The sequence below is a fragment of the Zonotrichia albicollis genome, chromosome 1 (genome assembly GCF_047830755.1).
Source record: "Zonotrichia albicollis isolate bZonAlb1 chromosome 1, bZonAlb1.hap1, whole genome shotgun sequence".
In the NCBI taxonomy this organism is placed as follows: Eukaryota; Metazoa; Chordata; class Aves; order Passeriformes; family Passerellidae; genus Zonotrichia; species Zonotrichia albicollis.
The window spans coordinates 151,091,593-151,111,120 of NC_133819.1; positions in this window are offsets into that span (position 1 = coordinate 151,091,593).

Here is a 19,528-nt window from a genome sequence, read left to right on the forward strand (position 1 = left end):
CAGATCAATCATACCTGTGTTTAGGGTTTCTTTTGGCCACGAGCAAAGCCAGATGCCTTTGCATGACCACATAACTTCCAGGAATTCCAGACCCAGGCTTTCATACCCTAAATGCTGGAGGGTTTTCTGTTGAGTAGTGCGCTGCAAACCATTGAGCACTTGGATCTCAGAGCCTCAGGTAAGGCAAATAGAGAATTTGCCCCAGTGCTGCTGCACCAACTGTAATTAAACAATTAAACCTGTGCTCTCTTTGAATCATGGATCACTTTTCCAGCTCTTAACACAATTGGTCTATCATCTATTATTAGACCATCTGTACCTTGATACAAATAATTTATTATGAACTTTTAGGAGCAGGCACTGAGATTGGTCTGTGTGAATCCAGGTACCAGACTCATTGAGAGCACCAATGACCTGATTACATTGATGTATTTGGTTTGGAGGACACTTGGCTGTGCCAAAAAAACCCTGCAGGGAGCAGGGATTATAGACAAGGAGGCATCATCTGGTGCTGCCAGGATGATTGGGCTGTACTGGTTTGTTTGGAAAACAGAAGTGAGAAAATAGATTTTTTCTCTGATGTACTGTCACTGCACAGAAGAAGAGACACAAAAAGGGAAAGCTCTTGTTGTTCAGCACATCCATGGCAGAGCCAAGTCCAGTTTCTTATCCATTGGATTGTGCACTCCCAGTCATAAATAATTCTACTCTCCAAGGTTCCCGGTGTCCTTGTCAGAACCAATACACTGTTCATGGCTGAAGAAAGACAGAGTCTTATAAAAACCAGAAAAAGAGTTCCTTGTAAATCACCACATCTATACTTAGAAATGTGTTAGACTTTTCTAAGCTTCAGTTCAGATCATATAAAGTGTTTTTTTTTCTTTTTCCGAGTTGAAAAATCCATCCAAAGGTCAGTCAGAAACAGGAATAAAACTGTCTTTCTAATCTCAAGCTGCTGTAATAGCATTTTTGGCAGTGAATGATAAACTTGAGCAGTTGAGGTTTACATGACAGATGAAGTGAACATGTCTTTGTCTATACATTGAATGACCCAGCACTGGCCCTTTTTCATCTCTTCTCCCAACCTATCAGACTATTTATAGATTTTTACTACAAATGGACCTCCTGAACAGAGGAAGGCAAATCAGCTAGATCTGAAGAAAGCATCACGGTGGAGCTGTGCCCATAAAGCCATCATTCCTGGGCAGGAATCCCATTTTAGTGATAACCTCCCAGGAATATTAACTCTTCCTTTACTTGACAGGCATTTTTAGAGTATTTCACAGCTTTTAGTGAGTGTGAAGGGTTGTTCAGGGAGATCTTATGATAATATAGGTGTTAGTTTGAAAGCAAAGTGTCATATCCTGGCTAGAGCTCTCAGAGACATCCAGGAAATGAGATCTACTGCCACTACACTGATTGCACCTGGCTGCAGGAACTTGAAAGCCATGATTCAGAAATCTCAATTTGAATGAAAAGTGGACACTTCTCATTACATAGTCCTTGATGGGTAGATGATGATAACACTTAAGGATGGCAGAGATGTGGGGGCTTTTCTCTGTCATGCCTCATAGATAAGAAAGCCTTGCTGGAGACCTGCAGTCCTTGCTCTGATAACTCTGGAGGAATATATTCAGGGTCTGGTTTTTTTAAGTATCTTAATGTTCATTAGAGTGGAGATTCTTCCATGACCTTGTCTATGGAGCTGCACAATAATGTGCCCTGTCTGTGCAGGGAGTCCTAGTGGAAACCAGGAGATTTCTACAGCAGTGAGTGTGAGTTCTCATCCCTGGATATTTTATCTTGGTAACTGAGGGTCAGGTCATGTGGATTTGAACCCTGCTGTGTATAGGAGGGACTTTGCAGTGAGAAAAAGAGTTCTCTCCCTATTTTGAGTGAGTTTCCAAGACATTGCATAAAAAAACATTTGAATAAGCAGGTTCTTCATTTTTTGTTGCTCTTCTGCAGGGCTGCTTGTGCTGAGGTTCCTCCTGGGCTGAGCTGCCACTGATCTCAGCAAGACTCAGTGGTGAGGTGGGTCTGGTGAGCAGACCAGATCTGAAAACACAGGTACTTCTATGCTTGAGAAGGTGTCTTCAGCTTCACAGTGAAAAACATTGTCAAGCCTCCCCTAGGTACACTGGAGACTTCAGGTTTCAGAGCAGCTGGTGAAAGAGAGGTTTAGGACCACAGCTTTTGACATATGAGCCTGAGGAGGGAGCTAGGGAGGCTGAAGGCTCCCAAACCTTCCAGGAAGGTCCCACAGATCCTATGCTGGGGGGCTGCAGTCTGTGGGATATTTCTTCTTCAAAGCTGAACAGCAGCTCTCCAGGCCCTGCAGGGAGGACTTGGCTGCTTCTTGCCTTTAGGATGCCCTGGTACATATTCAGCTGCTCATGGCTCCAAGCAAGATGCTCCTTTCCCCATCTTCCCTCTTCCTCCAGGACAGGGGCCCCAGGCAGTGTCAGACTCATAAGGCTTCAAATATCCAAGTGTTTTAGGTACTTAGATGAGCTGATGAGCTTTCTAATCCCATGCTGTGTAGAGGAACACAGAGCAGCTGGGAGAGTGTAGATTTAGCCTGGCACACATCTGAGGAGTTTTTGAGGATGGGAGAAAATATTTACTGCAGCTCCTAGGGCTAGGAGCAAAGGTGGCTCTTGGACCCTGCAGGAGCTTGCTGTGTACTTTGAAGACATGAACATCCAAGTTATCCTGGGGAGGGAGAGCAGAATGGGCTCTCTGCTCCAACAGCTGTTTCCAAACCACTTCTGCAGGCAGGCAAATCTGCATCATTCCAGAAAGAGCAGAGACCTCTCCAAAAGTGAACATGCAGAAGTGGAGTCAAACCAGAGTTCAGCCCTTCATGCTGCCAAAGAAATGCCTCTCACCCAGCAGAGGACAGCACACCACTCTTGGAATCCTTGTGAGCACAGTGGGAGATCTTTGCTTTAGTAGCATTTGCAAAAAGCATCTCTTTCCCAGCCATCCTGCTGTGTCCTTCTTCAGAGCCAGGCTGGGCTGTGAGAAGCATCAGAGCTGGCAGTGGCACTCAGGACCTTGTGGCCATGTCCTCATGTTGGGTCCCCAGCCCAGCCTGGCATCCTCAGCTCTGCATGTCAGGGCATTTCATGGCATGGGCCAGCATGGCTTGGCCGGGAGGAGAAAGCAGAGAAGACAAGCTTGGGGCTGGACTCTGTCTGTATGTATGGAGATGCCTGGTGCCACCTGAGATGCTGAAAAGCCACTGAGCTCACGAATCTTCAGCAGGACTTGTCCCTCATCTCCCAGCCCTGTGAGGAGTGTAGGTTTTAGTAAAACATCTCAGGTATCACTAGACATCAGAGCACAGATTCAGTCTCGTGTGAAGAATCCTAAGTGTTGTTTTCCTGTTCACTGGGTGTCCAGATTCCTGCTCCAGCCACTGGACATCCAGTCAACACAGTTGGGTAGCCTACACAGAGACTCAGGCACAAGCCAGGAGGGTCCCCAGTCTGTTGCCCACATGTAGATGCCATTTCAGAGGTGCTAACTTCACTTGTGTTTACTCTTTATTTGCATGGGCTTCCACATGCCATGACTGAGCACCAAGGGACAGCTCCAATGGCTCAAGGTGCCACCAGGTGCGCAACCAAATTGTACCCCAGCACCATCTCCCAAGCTGAGTGGGCAGTGGTCATGTCATTTGGCCAGTTGATCAATGGAGGGATGAAACAGAGCAGATTTCAGCCTCTTTTGCCCTCATTAAACCCTTGAGTAGTGCTTGAGCTGTGTGATCAACGTGGGCTGTGTTGGTGGGATGGAAGGCAAGAGGAACTGCTGGAGGTGCTGTAGCCAAACTTCAGCTCCAAAGGGAAAACTCCACAGCAAAGTTTGCAGGAATAAAGGACAGAAGCAGACAGCAAGAGGATTTGTCCATGAAGACATTTCAACACGGTCCACACAGCTGTCTGGGGTAAATAACAGCTGGATTCTCACAGTGCTCCCATGCTACCCTGACCACTCAGGGATTCACTTATGTGTTTCCAAATGTGTTTTTTCCTCTTCCCTCACAAAAGCAGCTTTTTTTGTGAATGAGAGCAGGTTCATCAATGGGAAACAATGGCTCATAAAGATGTAATGATTCATTTGGAGCCCTGCCAGGGGTTATTGTTTCTCCCAGTGAGCTTTTGCCTCAGCTGGAGGTTGGATTCAGAGCCTGCAGTTTCCTTGCTTTGCCCCTCTGTGAAAGGAGCTGCAGTGTGAGGATACTGGGAACTTAGCTGAGCTCATTTTGTTATGAACTTTTCCTTTTATTCCTTTCCCATATTACAGAAACTTAGGCATGAAACCAGACCCAGGGAAACACAAAACTATACCTGAGGATTTTCCTTACCACATGAACATGTGGATATTTTTTCCCCACAGTGACCAAGTGAAGTTTGCAACCAATCTGTGTCTTCACTTTTCCTTTTTTTCTCCTGTGACATGAGCAGATCTTCAAGAATCTTTAGTCAATATCTGCAAAGGCATTGGAACATACAGTACTGCAGTGCCACTGTGATAAGCATGGTGAAGCAGCCTGGTCCCATGAGCTGTCTGACTGTGTGATGGCACATCTCCTCCTTTCTGTTGTGTAGGAACACATGTTCCCTTCCTTCTAGGCTTGCCACAGTAAATACAGCCCTGAGAAAACATTCTTCTAACACCAATAAAATCTGTCATTTCAAATTTTTTAAAGCAGTCTGTTTTGTAGCTATTTTTGGGAGCTCTGCCCTGTGTAAAATTCCATGCCCATTTCAAATGCACTTACTACATTTCTTCCATCCTCATGCTCTGCCATTTTGGCTAAAATTAAGATTAAAAATAAAAGCCCAACAGCAATGTTCTGTACAGGCCAAAGTGTCTCAGACAAACTGGAAAAGCAGAGAGATTTTGAGGCTCAGTGGCCCAACCTTCAGAGCCCTTAAGGCTTAACTTTCCATTAGTCAACAGCACAGCTCATGTGGGTCCCAGTTCAACTGGTCAGAGAAGGGCACACATGACTGATTGGTTAATGGCAGATCATTTGGCACTTGGGAATTTTCCACAGTTTAACTTTTGATGGAGGAGGTTGGGTGGAACCTCCTGCTCCCATCCCTGCTGTGCAATGGGATGGGTGCCCAGCAGCACAGCAGCAATGCCAACACCAGCTGGACTGGTTCCCAACCTTGACAAGGGCTACCACAAGCTGTGTATCAGAAAAATGCCAGTTCCGTGTAAAATTGCCCCTTTGTGCACTTCTACCTTGGCTGCTTAAAGTGACTTTTGACAGGTAACATGCAATTCTTCACTGCAATATATTAAATGTTGGAATGGGCTGCCCAGGGAAGTGGTGGAGTCACCACCTCTGGAAGTTCAAGAAACAGCTGGAGGTGGCACTTAGTGTTGTCTTTTACTTGATATGGTGGTGTTAAATCAAAGGTTGCACTCAATGCTCTTGGGAGTCTTTCCCTATTTCAATGATTCTATAATTCTGTGGTTTAATTTCATATGTGGATATGTAATCGGTGACCAGCTCTGATAATACATAAGCTTGGACATTAGAGGGATTTATCTATCCTAGAGCAGAAAAAGGGAGGGAAAAATCTATTCCCTTTAATTTCCAATTTCATGGACTCATGTTCTTCCTGTCCTACTCTTGTTAAGTGTGTCCTTGTTCTCTCTCAGTCAGTTTGCTGTAAGTGTGAAGCAAACTCAAAGGTCTGTGGCTGGGATGAGGTGAGATGTTTGGAAAAGAAATAACACATTTATTTTACGTAGATCAGCACAGCCAATGGAGGAATTGCCAGGACTTTATTGGGCCAAAGTCAGCTGGCTGGAATTAGGTGGACTTCTTGGCAATCCTGTCATGTTGATGAGTAAATGTCAAGAATCTGAACATTACAGATGCAATCCTGTGGGTTAATGTTTTGCAGCTAAATCTCCTGTAGAAAAAGGTGGAGAGGGACTTTTGATAAGGACATGCAGTGATAGACCAAGAGGGAATGGCTTTAAGCTGACAGAGATTGGATATTAGGAAGAAATTCTTTCCTGTGAGGGTGGTGAGGCCTTGGCACAGGTTGCCCAGAGAATCTGTGGATGTCCCATTCCTGGAAGTGTTCAAAGCCAGTGTGAAAGGGGTCCTGAGTGACCTGGTCTAATGGGAGGTGTCCCTGTTCATGGCAGGGTTTGGAACAAGATGATCTTTAAGGTCTCCTCCAACCAAGACCATTCCATGATTCTATGACTCTATGAAAACAGTGGGAGTTTTCCTTTCTGTCCTTTGGCTTCTAGGCAGGATCTTCCCCACAAATTATGGTAGGCCATGTGTCATGCACTATGACAAGAATGCAAGAGCTCTCACAGGACTTTATGTGTCTTTACTTGAAATGCATTGGCTGTTCCTGGTCTTCTCCAGAATGGTCATTTTGGATAAAAGAGTTTCCCAAAACAATTTGTTAAAAACCAACCAAATGAAACTTGAAATTATTTTAATTCCTCTTTTATTTAAATTCCAGGTTGATTATGGCTGAGTGCTCCTCTTCCTATGTGTATCTACTGAGTAGCCTTGTCTACAACCAGAGCAGGGGGTGACAGCAACCTGCCTTGGAGGGGAAGCTCTCTGGGCTGTGTCTGAACCACAATTTAAAGTGGTCAACTTCTTGTATGAATATGGCAAACCATCAACATTCTCTGTGCTATGTGTAGGGATATGTTCCATAGACAAATCCACCTGTGAGCCTGAGTCTGAAACATGCAAAATTTCCTGTGATGATGCAAAGGAGCCCTAAAAGGATCAAATGTAGTAATTTTTTTTTGTAATCTCTACTCTGGCATGGAGGAAATAAAGGTAGTAACAGAGAAAGTAAGAAGGGTCTGGTGGTAGTGACAAAGTTATGCTCTCAAGGAAACTGTTCTCTAGAGCTGGAGGCCACATTCTGAAGTTGTGTCTCTGTCTGTGGGTGGACAGGAGTAATGCCTGAATCATGCATGGGGTTCTGTTTGTTTCCTCTGCTTCAGTCACAGCTCTGCAGTTTTTTCACCCTCCCCTCCCACCCGACTGCATGTTTCTCCTGCCCCATTTGCACTGGGCAAATGCTGGAGTCGGTTCCTAGGAACTGACTGAAGAGAATTGGAAGTGAAAGGGTCTTGGAAAAATGAAACATTCCTTAATCCCATGCTGGAGCAGTTCCTCAACCAGCCTTTCTGCAGAATAGGAGTGTGGGAGCTCATGTGTGCTCAGGAGGTCGTGGTGGGTGAATCAGGACTGGCCTTTGCTGCAGCAGTTTGAAGATGACTGCAAGGCCACACTTGGGCAGATGCTGCTAAGGACACAGTGCCATGAGTCATTACCCTTCTGAGCTCAGAAAATGATTCTTTTCTGATGTGCCCTTGGCCTCTGACATCACTCCCTGTGTGCTGTACCAGCCTGTTGGCGGGGATGTGCTGTGCAAACTTGGCCCATGTGCACTGAAGCATTGAGCTCCCTCCCTCTACTTACACAACTGGTGGTAGCCACCAACCTGCCTCCAGCCAAATGCTTGTCAGGAAGATGCATTGACTCAAAAAGCAGCAATAAAATATTTAAGGAATGGCTAGTCCATTGGTATATTTTATATTTTTTAATTTGCACTATATAAAGCCTTTCTGTGGGCTTGAGCAAGGAATCAAAACTCTTTCCTTTAGTTTTTACTAGAAACAGACACACATTTCATTCCTGGAAATTATTTCAGTCCTGTTATTGATTTGTTTTTATTGATGGCTTTGGGAGCTTTTGGCAAAAGACCATGGGTATAAAAACAGGGGAAAGAAGTAGATCTCAGCAATATTGTTTTGATTCCACGCACCCAATGACCATGTGGCCATAGATTAATGGGAAACTGATGTTATTTATCTTTGTCTGCCAGCACAGCTCTGAGGCAAACCCATATCAAGCACTGAGAAACAAATGGGGGCTGTGCAGCTGCTCTGTGCTGTTATCAGAACCAGCCTCTGGTTCTGAGGTTTTCCAAGGTTACTTCTGATTGCTTTGGATGGGACACAATGGCATAAGCATGACCTCCCATCTAGATTATATTTGTTATGACCTGTCTTTTATGTCTTTGATCTAATTAGGGCTATTGTGATATCCCATTATTTGTAAAGAGTCTGTATTTGTAAGAGACATTCTGATCTTTGTTCTTACTTTCAGTTCTGTTCTTTCACTTTCAGCATTGCTGAGTCAAAAGGACGCCTAAATCTCCTCCTAAGTTACCCTGGGTCTTAAAATCTCCCTAGTGTGCCTGCAAGGGCAGATGTGGGCTCAGCAGAAGAGGAGACAGTCTCCAAGACCAAGTGTAGAACCTGGTGGTGCTGAGTGTGGTGCTCCAGAACCAGCTCCCCCTGATGCTTTCCAGGTATCCCTGCTGCTCTTCCCATTCCCCACCTGTTCTTCCTGTCCTTCTCCTACAGGTTCATAATAGTTATTTACCAGAAAAGTCTCTGACATGTCCAGTGAAGGAAATCCTACCCATTTCTGAGAGTGAGGATGAGGAGCTTGTTTGCTCTAAGGGAGGAAGAAAGGAGCAGAGACTACCTGTGACTTGATGCTGATCATCTCCCCTCCTGGCTTTGGTGGCTCAGCAAAGGTGAGGCATTTTCTCCCAGGTTTCTCCAGAGCATGGAAAGCAGTGTGATCTTGGGGATGTCTGTGGAGAGTGAGATTTTCCCAGTTCTAGGAAGTGCTGGCACTGGACATGCTGTTTCTTTGATGGGCTTTGTGCTCTGGCCAGTGCATTTACTGCAGAGAGCTGCTGCAAGGGCAGCATACCAAGGGCTTGACTCAGCCCTTGCTTTGCTTTTCATGGGCTCCCAGTCCCGTAGAGCCAAGATGCTTGGCTAGCCCAAGGTCATCTCCTGAGGTGCTCAGATGCTGCAGAGAAGTGCAAACCCCTTAATTTCACATGTGGAAAGGGGATTTCTGTGGAGGACGAGTGGATAGCCAGTCCCAAATCACTCTGAAGGAGGCCCAGTGTGGTGCATGTTGCCTTCTCCCTCATCCATCAACCCTGCTCTGGCCTGATGCAAGAAGTCTGATAACCTTTTTCAAAGGACCAAAGGGAACAATCTGAATCACTTGAGGATGAATCAAGTTTGGATGGATTCCCCACAAGCAGGCTTGGCAGCTGGCCTAGCACCCTTCCAAAAGGATTAACCTGTTCTGTTCTATGACAGCAACTGGGAGAAGAGCTCTTCTCAGAGTGGCTTGTGCTTCCAGACTGGAGCCCACCGTGCTCTGCACAGCTGAGGGTTTTTGGGGAAGGCACATCAGGTACCAAGCACAATGTTCCTGGCAGCTGGGGACACAGATGAAGTCCATGTGCCTGAGGAGTAGGCTGAGGTGAAGGGGGCAATGACAGTGGTCTGCAGGAGCTTTAGCTGAGCTGTTTTCTGTGATTTCCCTCCTCATCACTTGTCTGTGATGCATTTCCCACCACCGAGTGACTTCTCGTTCTTCTCTCTGAGTTCAGTGAGAATTTTGCTATGGACATAAAAGGAAGAAATACCTGCCCATTTTAGGACTTTGAGCAACCAAGAGTCACAAGCTAAACCTCCAAATCTGGTAGAGATGCTGGGTTTGAGTGTATGAGAAGATCATAGAATATGCTGAGTTGGAAGGGACCCACCAGGATCATTCAGCCCAGCTCCTGGCCCTGCACAGGTCACCCCAAAGATCACACCATGGTCCTGGGAGCATTGTCCAAACACTCCTTGAAATCAAACTGTTGGAGTCAGATGGTCAGGAGTGGTCAGGCTCCAGTTACCTCAACAGGGGCATTTAGTGGTATTTGGGATACCTTTGGAATTACTGATCAGCAGGTTCAGAAGGTCATGGATCTCCTGTAGTTCCTGAGGGGACAAATCTTCCATCCCCAGGTGGACTTCCCAGACACTGGCATGAGACACTTTTGAAGCTTGGAGCTTGGACAGGCTGTGAGATGCAGGGCAGTGGCTCTCATCCCTCTGAGGCTGGGTGTCCCAGTTTCTCAGCTTGCCACTTCTGGTCACTTCTTGTAGCTCTGTTAAGGAATTTTGGGCAGGATAGTCTAACTTTACATGGATAATGCTTCAATTTGGGAAATAGCAGATGTATCTCTTCAGCATGGAATGTATTCCACCTTTACACCCCTTCTGGCTGGAAGGAAAGTACAGGTGCTCACATGGACAGTCTGTATGTACTGACTATAAACCTTTTTTCTCTCTTAAGCTCTTCCTCCTTCAAAGGTGCTGAACTTTTGGGTTGAAAGATGAATTTCCAGGAGGTAGGACATGTGTCAAGTAGGACATGCAGCAAACCCAAGCAACAAAACATGTTCTTCCCCACCCAACCCTTGCTGTGTAATTCTAATGGTACCCACACCCATAAACCCTTTGGCCAGGTGGCTGGAAATTCATATCACTGTCTCCAGGGGTTCAGCTCTGGCTGGAGACCCAGATGTGTGGGAGTCTCCATGTCCGTGTATCCATGTGTACTAGCTCTGAACTCCCACTATACCTTGCAAAGAGAAACCAGCCAAAAATGTCTTGATTCACTTGCAAATGTGTGGGTTCCTAACACTGTGTGAGATGCTGGGAAGCATCTCCCTTAGAATCTTGGAATGGAAGAATCATTAACGTTGGAAAACACCTTTTAAGAGCATCAAATCCAACTCACCCTCCAGCTGCTCACAGCGATTGGGTTTTTCAAATCCTGCTTCTTGTTGTCCTAAAGTTTCCACCTCTAAAACATCCCCAAGGAGCCAGGAAAAACAACCCAGGTATCTCCAACACTCCTCCAGCTTCTCAGAAGCAAAGGAACAGCACAGCCTGGGCCACTTGTCCCCCTCCTTTCCCCAGCTTTTCCAAGGGAACACTCTGGCCTGTCCTTCTGCAGCGCTTCGTGACACCAGTTCCTCTGAAGGCAACACAACCACAGGGCAGAGGCGAGGCACATTCCTGATAGGACCAAGATAGCTTTTTCCCATAGCTCCCAGGCAGTGGGAACAGGGCACTCTTTCAAAGGACTGCTGTGCCTAAAGTTAAAATAACAGGAGGAACAGAGTGGCAGATCCAAGCTGGATTAGAGTGCTTGGGGCTCAATTCCTTCCAATTGAAGTAGAGAAGAGAAGATGACAAAAGGATGCACTTGGTGAGTTTCCAAAAATACTTATGTGACCATTTTGATATCTCTTTGGTCTCATAGCACCACAGGAATAAATCTGCCTGATTTGAGTTTGTACACACAATCCAAACTACAGCTTTGTTTTATTAACAGGGATTACCCAGGCCTGTGGTTTTGTTGTTGTTTCCAAAAGACTTCTCCTGCTGTTGGGGTAGATGAGTCCCTCTTCCCCCTGAGTCCCTCTTCCTACCCCCCCATGGAAGAACAATATTGATATAAAGTCTAAAACACTTAAAATCAGATGGGCTGAGTGTTGTTTTATGACTTGGAAGCCCCAAGCTATCTTTGTCCCTCTGATTTTTCCATAATTTTACAAGTAATGGAAAATCTTGTCTCCTTTCAACCTATAAATCTCCATCAGCTACAGAAATGCCTCTCATGAGAGAATAAATATATGGGTGCTCTGGGGTCACCATGGTGTTTTAGGTGACAATCTTTGAAGCTTTCACAATGGAGCCTATAAGAGCAAGGAAGGGGAAAATCTGCTCCTTGTTATTTTAAAGCTATATCTTGAAAAACAGGAACTCGTGCCAGGACAGTTTATTTTGGTTAAAGCCAAGTTGTGCAGCAATTCCCCTGAGGGAAGACTGAACTTGAGAGCAGAGAGCAGGAGAGAGACAAGCTTGGGGGGAGACTGAGTGTTTAATCAATGCTGAGTGATTGTTGATGCTTGGGAGCATCAGCACCAGTTTTGGATCAGGTGAACAATGTTCTCCACAGATGTCCAGAGAACTTCAAGCCATGAAGAACATTGGGAATTTAAGTCACAGCTGAACTCACCTTGTCCAACACCTCAATGTCACTGCAGCTCAGCCTTTGTGCTGTTTTGTCTTCATGTGTCCCACCATGGCTGGAGCTGAAGGGATGCACAGGCTGTGTCTGCAGCAGTAAATCACTCAGGAGCATCCCAGGAGCATAAAAATCATCTGTAGAACTAAACTGTATGGGCTACAAGGCAGGGACTGGCTGAGCAAAGTCCCTCCCACTGCAGGAGATCAGGTTTGTGACAACCTGAGGATTCTGAACATGCATAAGTCTGTGAGACCTGACAAGAGGCATCCCAAAGTCCTGGGGGAATTGGTTGAGGCAGTTGCCAAGCCACTCTCTAAGATATTGAAATAGTCATGGCAATCGGTGAAGTCCCCAGGGACTGAAAAAAGGAAACAATTGAACTTATTTTTAATGAGAATAAAAAGAGTGACCAGGAGGACCCTGGGAATGACTGACCTGTCAGCCTAACCTCTTCTATCACCACAAAGTCTTGTGATGAGGATTTTCACAGGATGACAACACATCACATGAAGAACTGATTTGCATTTTGCCTTGAAGATTCCTTGTTTTAGTTTCATTAGATTTCCCTAGATTTTGCATTAAAAGAGACAGTGAAAAAATCTCTACCCTTGCTGTTCCTTTCGTGGTTTTATAAATCTCTGCATCCTTCCTATTGCTCTCTCTTTTTTTTTTTCCCCAGCCTGAAAAATCCTGGCATGCAATTCACTCCTAACTTTCAGTGTGCTGAAATCCGAGATGATGTTTTCATGGTGCTTCCAAACCAAGATCTTGTTCCAGCCCATCCTTTCAATCTGTGTTTTGAAACCCCTCTTAATCCACTTCCCATCCTTCCCTCATGGAACTAGCAGCACAGCTTGATCCTCAGAGCAGCTAAATTTTCCATCCAGAGAGCTGTGATCATTTCATGGAGAGACAGAAGGCAGCAGAGATAAATGTCAGTGGCAACATGTGGCTGTAAAATGTGAGCAGCAAAAGCAAAATTCACCCAAAGCCTGTGAGAATACGTGTCACCTCCTCCTTGTTCACCTGCCAGGGACATGGAAAAGCAGCTGCAATTCAGGGAGGCAGCACGAGCTGTGGGATTTGAAATCACACCCTGGGCTTTGGAGCCAAATCTCTGCAACTACAAACTCCAACAAAGTGTGTGAGAGCTGTGAGCAGGAATCACCCTGGCCACACATCCCCACTCCTTCCAGAAACACCACAACTGCTGCCAGGGCCCTGGGGACTTCTGCAGATGTCCTCTGGAGAACTGGACAAGCTGGCATTGCCTGGAAAGGGAAGAAAGCTTATCCTACTAGAAAACAGATCAAAGCTACCCTGAGACACAGCAGTGGAAAACATTGGAGGAGGAAATTGCAGAAAACTCATTCTAACCTTTGCATAAGACTCAGCAGGATAAATTTTTCCTGTTCTTCAGACTTCTCTTTGCAATGGTTCTGGAGGGGTTGTCACTGTGGGTGTTGTGCCTGTCACCAGGTGGGAGGGAATGGATGAGAAACAAATGATCAATGAGAAGCAATGATCAATGTTCAGTGATCCTCCATCCTGCTGGGCTTGGGTACTCACGTGCTGGATGCTCTTCTCCCATCCAACATGTTTGGAAAAAACCAGTTTTTCCTTTTCCAGAATTCCTGGATAACTCATTCCTACTCCACACTTGTTTGTCCCTTTGTGTACTGTTGTTTTATTTTTATACTCTGGAGAAGTAGATGTTTGGAGAGAGAGCTGGTGGGTCTGAAGTGCTGCATCATCTCATCTCATCTCATCTCATCTCATCTCATCTCATCTCATCTCATCTCATCTCATCTCATCTCACCTCCAAAGGATTTTCTGTCTCAGGAGAGTTTTCCTTTCCATCCTCTTCTCACCAGCCAGATTCTTTTTCTGGGAATTGCCTTCCTGAATCTGCCAATCCCCTTTTGCCATATCTGCTGTATTCCCTGGCTGCAAAAAGAGAGTTTTCCTGAATTGTCTTCCTGAATTTTCCTGACTTGTCTTCCTGAATCTCCCAATCCCTTTTTTCCCTATCTGCTGTATTCCCTGGCTGTAAAAACAGAATTTTCAAGCTGCTTGCCACAGTCAGGATTGACAAACCCTTGTCAGGAAATCGCTGGACATGAAAGGTCTGCTGAGAAGGCAGATTGTCATTACAGACCAAAATATTCCCATTGAGGACTTTGGCAGTTAAAAACATGTAGTTTAATGGCTCTAAGAGTTAATTACTGCACTCCTGTGCTTTTATTTTATTTCATTTCACTTTATTATATTATATTATATTTATTTTATTACTCTATTTTATTACTTACTTTAATTTTATTACATTTTTGCTCTCTAAAAGAATCCTCAGCCTTTTTTTTTTTTCATTTTTTTTCCAATTAGAAAAAAAATGTCATCTCAAAACATAAAAGCAAAAATTCTGATTTGGCTGCAATTAGATGAAAATGAACATCTTAGTCAGGATTAAACAGAGAGAGGTTGCTGCACTACAGCCCTTCCCATGTCTGGGTCAGCAGGGATGTGTTCCCTGGACAGTCTGCCCTGCAGCATGTGCACCACAATTTGGGGACATGGGAATGACCAGGGGGTTGCCATATGGAGAAGGACCCGTGCCCGTGGATGGGAGGGGGGTAGGGGATGGTGTGGGACAGGGGTACCCCAAGGAACCCTTGTGGGGAGCGCTGTGGGGCAGGATGGGTCTGTGCCCAGCATGGGCAGGGGATCAGGGGAGCAGCCAGGGCTGGTGGCAGAGCAGAGAAAAAGGCAGTTTTTGGCATTGGCTTTCCTAGTGCAGGAAATGTGAAGTTCCAAGTCCCCTTATAAGGAAGAGCAGAAGAGGAGCCATGAATCATGGCAGGGCACGAGCTGGAGAAGGATTGCAGGGCACACGTGCTGGAGAGGTTGGGCTGGGAGGATTCACAGCAAACCTGGAGCAGCATGAGGTGCCTTTGTCCTCCTACAACCTGGGAGAGCCCTGAGGACCTGGGGACTGAGGATGTGGGAAGAGAAAAATCCCTTGGGTGGGACTACAGGCCATTCTTCTCATAGGGAGGGATGAAGGAAGGCTGCTGGGCTGTGTCCAGCCTCACCAAATGTGAATTTGTGCCTCCTCCTGTGCTGTTTTCTTTGTGGGTGCTTTGAGCAGGGTTACTCTGACGCACCTGAGCCTGTGGGGGGACCTGACCCCAGCCCAGGTGAGGGATGAACAGGTACAAGGACATTTGGAACAGGATCCCCAGGAAAGTGGGCACAGCACCAAGCCTGACAGAGTTCAAGAACTGTTTGAACAACAATCGCAGGAACTTTGTGGGGTTCTTGTGATTGTCCTGTGCAGGGCCAGGGGTTGGACTTGATGACCCTTGTGGGTTGCTTCCAACTCAGGATATTCAATGATTCCATGGCTTGATCTCTCTCTTCCTATCAGGGCTAAAACAAGACTGCAAATCTTCAGAGTCACTGGCAGATCTCCTGACTTCAGCAGCCTCAGGATTTGCATCATTGCTGGGTAATTTGCCCAGAACAATTCTGGGAGGAAGTATTAAGGAAAAGGATCCTGTAGATGACCAGTGGCCAGCCATCACATATGAGTCTCTGGATGCTCTTATTCACCATCTGTATTAAATCCAGATGTGCACAGATTGAAAAATATATTTGAGGAGCATTTACTGACCTGACAAAGTGAAATAATTTCCCCCAGACTTCCCATTTGAAATGACTTGTTCCCATCTTTCTTCTCCTTTGTAGCAGAACCTGTGGGATTGCAGTTGGAAGGGAAGAGATGGGGCAGCTTGATGGAGTGATGTATTAGCATTTTTTTTCTATTCCTGGCTGGAAAAATCACTCTCACCACTTCCAGGGCAGAAGCTCATGAGAGAGCAGGAGTTCTTGGAAGTCCCCATCCAGTGCAATGGAAGGCGTGCCAGCCCTGTGGGACATGGGAATGGCCTGGCAGCATGGGCCATGTGCCACACAGTACCTAAACCCAGCTCTGAGCATGAGACTGTGCCACCAGACCCAGCCCTGGGACTGCACAAGCTCTGTGCCACCAACAGCTCTGTGCAGAGCATGTTTGGAGCCAGTGGCTTCAGAAAGCATAGAATCATTAAGGCTGGAGAAGACCTCTAAGATGATCAAGTCTATTGACCCAGCACTGCCCAGTCCACCACTGAGCCATGTCCTTAAATGCCACATCCATGTTTTTTTAGTACTTCCAGGAATGGTGATTCTACTACTTCTCAGGGCAGCTTCTTCCAGTGCCTGAGCATCCTTTCAGCGAAGAAATTTTTCCAATATCCAATCTAAACCTGCCGTGGAACAACTTGAGGCCATTTCCTTTCATTCTGTCCCTTGTCACCTGGCAGAAGAGACTGGCTCTGGTCTCCTTTCAGAGAGTTTTACAGAGTGATGAGGTCCTCTCTGATCCTCCTCTTCTCCTGGGATCTTGGGTTTGCTCTTGGGAAAAGTGTGGATGCTCTTGGCAGGGGCACTGCACGACCAAAGGGCTGGATCCAGAGGGAAGGAGCAGCCGCTGGTTTGTGCTGGACACAGGATGGATGCAGCTTTGGGGGTGTTTGGATTTTATTTGGTCGTATCTGGTTTTCTTAGCTGGTGTCAGGACCAGTGTGAGGATGGTTCTGCACTGGCTGCAAACCCATATTTCCTCCTTAGTAGAACCCCCAAATCTTCCAGAGTTTGTGGCAAAGGGTGTTTCAGTGAGCATCTCACTTGCCATAAGTTATGTTTCACTGGAAAAGTGTTTGGTTTTGCTTTGAAGGATAAAGAACTGGCAAATCCACCCCTTCCCATTACTGACTTGTTTTAGTGTTTTATTATCTGTATTGTTTAAGCATGTGCTTAATTTTTCTTTTGAAGTTGTTTGGTTTCCTAAACACAAGCTTGAGCCATGCTGTCAGACATTAAATCTTTGCTGCAGACACTCCAGAGGTCTGTGCTGACCTCACCTCACTCTTCTTTTGCTGTAGACAGCTGACCACTGGGGCAGAACAGCTGATCTATCCTGATGTAAATCAAAGCACAAACATTGCCCCAACCTATTTTTATTTGGCCAAGAGAGATTATTGAGTACAACTGTGATTACAGGAATGCCATGGCTGACCTGTGTGAAATCTGGGCTGCTGAGAGGCACAGATAATCCTGCATGATGCTGTTATGAATCTCACCATCACAGCATGACCTGTGGTGGGCACAAATCCAGTGCAGGTACGAGGCAGGGTCAGTGTGCAAATACACACAAGCACAGGCAGGTCTGGTATTCCCAGCTTTCTGTGCTGAGCCCAGAAAGGGTCTGGGTGGGGAAACAGAGTCACTGTCCCCATTGCCACGTTTGTGCCTCTGCTTTTGGACTTCTGTCCCTGTACCTTGCATTCTCCCCAGGTTCATGTAGCTCAGTTTTGCCCTCCAGCAAGCTGTATTGCATTTCTCAAGCTCCTCTTTATCAACTGAGGAACCAGAGAGCATCCTGAATAAAAGCTAGAGAGCAGGACACTGACGAGAAAATTGCAATTTTGCCTCAAGTAGTTGGGTATGAGCCAGATTTACTCTGTGTCAAATCTTGATTTTTCATTGTGCATTCAGCACTGTCAGGTAACCTTTTTAATTTTTATTTTTATTTTTAAATTTTTTAAAATTTTATTTATTGCTGTTTTGAAAACCTGACACTACCCATGGCTTTGCTGTGGTTTTCTCCAACCGCACCTGCCATAGAGGGATTTGGCTGCCAAAAAGAACAAAAATACTGATCTCAAAGCCTCTAGCTGTGCTGGCTTTCCATCCTTGCCCTGCTGCAGGAGAGGTGGCTGAGAGGCAGCCATCTCCGGCTCCTGTAGCTCATGTGGAAAGCTTACTCTGCACCCACTCTTATCTAAACACGTCTAAGCCCCAGCAAGCTGCTTCAGCTCCACTGGCTTTACACTTCAGGCTGTTTTGAAAGTGAATTTGTAAAGACATTAACATTATTTAAACAGTTTAGCCACAGAATTACCCAGTGGTGCAATCCAGCTGCCAGAAGAGGAGACGCAGGGCTCTTTTGCACTGTGGATCAAACAAAACTTGGCCAAAGCACGTGGGCCCTGGAGGATGCCAAAAGCAGGGGTGATGGAGGGAGTGAGAGCTCACTGGCTTTCCTCTTGGCAGGAAATCTCATCAAGTGTTGGGTTGTAATTTTTTTTTTATGAGCTCGTTTGTGTCCAAATCGGACCAAAACCAGATTTGTTTCCCCTTGGAGCTTCTGGAAGACTGGAAGGAATCAGGCTCCTGGTTGTCCTGATGCAGCTGGCTCCCCAGGGAGCTCATTTCAGCTGGTGGGTCCAGGCCTTGGGCTAGGGACGTGTGGGGATTGCAGGGTTTGCAGACAGGGCTTCCCACGTCCTAAATCTCATGGCAGACCTCATCTCTTCTTGGGCAACATCCCCCCAGCTCCTGGTTTCCCCTTTAGCTCAGGAAAATTCCTTTTACAGTGCATAAAATGTTCAGGGGAAACATGCTCAAGACTTTGGGGAAAGACTCTGGAAATGGAGATTTTTCAGACAGTTGCAGATAATCAGTTCCTCCAAGCTGAACATGTGACAAGGGTGATGGGAGTGGTGAGGCTTTGGCTCAGGTTTCCCAGTGAATCTGTGGCTGCCCCATCCCTGGAATTTTCAAGGTTGGGTGGGACTCTCACCAACCTAGTCTAGTGAAAGGTGTCTGTGCCCATGGCAGGGAGTTGGAACTGGTTATCTTTAGGTTGCTTTCCAACCCAAATAATTCCATCCTCTGTGACTCTAGGGCATGTTCCTTGTCCTGATGCAACTATAAAAAAATTCATAAAGCATAGAGGAGTGGAGAAACTGAGGCACAGATGACATCTCTGAGAATTAAAGTGGGTTTTCTACAAAAGTCAAGCTTTCCTCCTGCAGACCCCACTGTCACATTGTATGTGACACTCAAGGCAAGATCTTTCATATTCTAATAATGCGTATGAGGGCAAATGGTTAAAAACAAAGTCGAGTTGTCAACCTTACTGAGGAGTCTGAATCAGGATTGTTTTTTCTTACTTCTCTTTTTCTCTTGGCTGCTGTCTTAGGACAAGCCCTGAAATTTGTCTTAGTTTGCAATAAAACATGATCTTATTTACCAGCATTCTTCCTTTTGAGTGCATTGCCTTTCTTGGCTATTTGATTTCATTCCTCTGAAACTTTCAGCCGTGCAGCCGGGAGAGACAACGAGCATTGTTTTATATTTAGACAATGTTAAAAGCTGGAACACAAAAAGCAACAGCAGCTGCTGGAAGGGCTCAGACCATCAGCTCCCTCTGCTGACCTGCAGTGAGGAGAAACAGCGCAGCCAAATTTTGGGATTTCAGGAAAATTGAGGACTGAAAGGACATAGGGCAATATGACTCCAGCAGCACAAAGGTGAGCACTCAGGGATGACTCTCCAGAGCACCTGCCAATTCAAGAAGCAGAGGACACCAAGAGAAATTACTGAGAGCCATGTCTGAGAAAAAAAGAGGTGGTTGTTCACACTCTATGTTAT